This window comes from Gossypium hirsutum, chromosome A13 (genome assembly GCF_007990345.1).
Source record: "Gossypium hirsutum isolate 1008001.06 chromosome A13, Gossypium_hirsutum_v2.1, whole genome shotgun sequence".
NCBI lineage: Eukaryota > Viridiplantae > Streptophyta > Magnoliopsida > Malvales > Malvaceae > Gossypium > Gossypium hirsutum.
Genome location: NC_053436.1, coordinates 17298986 through 17301682, shown reverse-complemented (window position 1 = coordinate 17301682; position 2697 = coordinate 17298986). Strand labels below are relative to the sequence as shown.

At 34.3% G+C, this 2697-nt stretch overlaps 1 non-coding gene across 1 annotated transcript; it reads left to right on the top strand.

Moving 5' to 3' along the window:
• The first annotated feature begins 2301 nt into the window (after positions 1-2301).
• On the top strand, positions 2302-2408 carry LOC121213075 (small nucleolar RNA R71). The gene has a single exon (XR_005908444.1). It is a non-coding gene; the product is annotated as a small nucleolar RNA R71 (small nucleolar RNA).
• Positions 2409-2697: the final 289 nt, after the last annotated feature.

Genomic DNA, 2697 nt, shown 5'->3' with positions numbered 1-2697 from the left:
AAGATTATACACACAAAATGATTGGAATGCTATATATGCCATATTTTCAAAAATTCCAAGTCATTATACCGCGATTGTCCAGTGATAGTGTGAGCGTGCCTCTGACCGTCTCGATCTCCAAATTGACTTGTCAAAACTACAAAGAATGAAAAGGAGGGAGTAAGCATAAATGCTTAGTAAGTTCAGATGCAAATAACAAATAACTTAACAAAGCAATTATACCAACCAACATTAGCATAATATCACCAAAACATGTATCACATTTCTATTCATCATTCATCATCTTACCATATTATTGTTGTCGTATCAAGTCTCAACCCGAGGGTTAAGTACATACCTGTCCAAAGTGCCCATTCCACAACACTTACCAATACGTCACTTGCATCTTGAGTATTCTTCCATTTTACTAGAATTTTACTCGTTGAACACATCGGAATATAACTCGGATACATGGAAAGTTCGCACATAAGTGCCACATATGTAGCCAAGCTACCATGTAACCTGCCCATAAGCGAACTCAGACTCAACTCAATGAGCTCGAGCGTTCGCATCCATAAGTGAACTCAGACTCAACTCAACGAGTTCAGATGCCTAGTTACATTTCACGAACTCAGACTCAACTCAACAAGTTCGGATGCCCAAATATCTGAATCTATTCGTAAGGTTCAACGAGACTTTCCTCGTTTGTACTCTTTTACCATTCTCCTTGGAATACCAATGACGATACTTCGGTAGTCTTTCACATTTTTCACATAATTCATAAAATTTTTGCATGTTGTCCAACAATGACCACAAAGCATAGAATTGCATGATAACAATCATAATATCGTATAAATAGCATTAAATGATTTAAAATAACAGTTATATTACAATATTTACATATGAACTTACCTCGATACAAAATGAGAATAGTCGAGCCTATTCCTCGTAAACTTTATTTTTCTCCCGATCTCGACTCGAATCTCTTTTCTCTTGATCTATAATACCAAATTAATTTATTTAATACACACATTCATCAAAACAGCCTCTAGTACGAACTTTGGCAAAATTACCATTTTGCCCCTAAACTTTCACATATTTACACTTTTGCTCCAAGGCTCGTAAATTAAACCTCATCCTATTTTCTTATGTTTTATGACATGCTGATCATTTTTCCCTTCTATAGCAACATCAAATTCACACTCTAACATGTACTTATGAAAATTAGGTATTTTTACCGATTATGTCATTTTACACGTTTTGCAAAAAATCACTTAGCAAAAGTTGTTTAACACAATCTCAAACTTCATATTCTACCATAAAACATAAGAATTCATACATATCATCCATGGGTAAAATTTTAAATATAAACCCTAGCTCAAAATATTGGTAGAAATAGGTAAATCGAGCTACGAGGATTTCAAAAATGTAAAGAACATTAAAAACGGGCATAGAAATCACTTACAATCAAGGCTTAAAAGTGTTGAAACCCTAGCTATGGTGGAGAGAAAAATTCAGCAACAACTTATGGAGAAGGTGATCATTTTTGTGTTATTTTTCCCATTTTATTTCATTTAATATCCAAATGACCCAAATGCCCTTCCTTACTAAACTTTCAAAAATTCTATCCATGTCCAATTTTTGTCCATAAACTTAGAAATTGGTCAAATTTCTATTTAAGACCTCCTAATTAATATTTCAAAGCAATTTCATACTAGAAACTTCTAGAATGCAAGTTTTGCAACTTATTCAATTTAGTCCCTAACTTCAAATTAAGCACTTTATGCATAAAATTTCTTCACGAAATTTTCACACAATCATGAAATCATATCATAGACCTCAAAATAATCATAAAATAATTATTTCTATCTCGAATTTTTTGGTCTCGAAACCACTATTTTGATTAGACCCTAATTCAGGTTATCTCATCTAAAATTATTACCCATATAGTGGACTTGTTCCTCCTTGGTGCTAGGGTTAAAGAATTGATAATCTGTGTTGTGTACTCCTCTTCCATTTGAATCACACCTCATCACTAAATGTACCTGAGTAGAACCATACAAACCATCAATCTTTTTATTTAAAAGTTCTACCTGGTTGGATAGCATAGTGACCGCGTCGAGGTTGAAAACACCAGCTGCTTTTGTCGTCTTCATTGTCATGACTTGCCACTGATAGTTATTCAGTGACATCTCTTCAATAAATTCGTAAGCCTCTTCAGGTTTTTTGTTGTTTAAAGTTCCACTGGCAGCTTCGTCGATATGTTGCCTTGTTGAGGGGTTCACACCGTTGTAAAAAGTCTGAACCTTCAGCCATAGAGGTAACCCATGGTGAGGGCACCTTCTCAGTAAATCTTTGTATCTCTCTCATGCATCATAAAGGGTTTCTAAATCCATCTACACAAAACAAGAGATATCATTCCTTAGTTTAGCTATTTTAACTAGAGGAAAATATTTAAGTAAGAATTTTTTGGTCATTTGTTCCAAAGTGGTGATTGACCCTCGCGGTAACGAGTTCAACCACTGTTTATCTTTATCCCTTAATGAAAAGGGAAATAACCAAAGGTGAATGGCATCACCAGAAACACCATTAATCTTAAAGGTGTCGTAGAATTCCAGAAAATTTGCTAAATGAGTGTTTAGATCCTCGTCCTGCAAACCATCAAACTGAACAAACTGTTGTATCATTTGAATCGTGTTAAGTTTTAATTCAAAATTA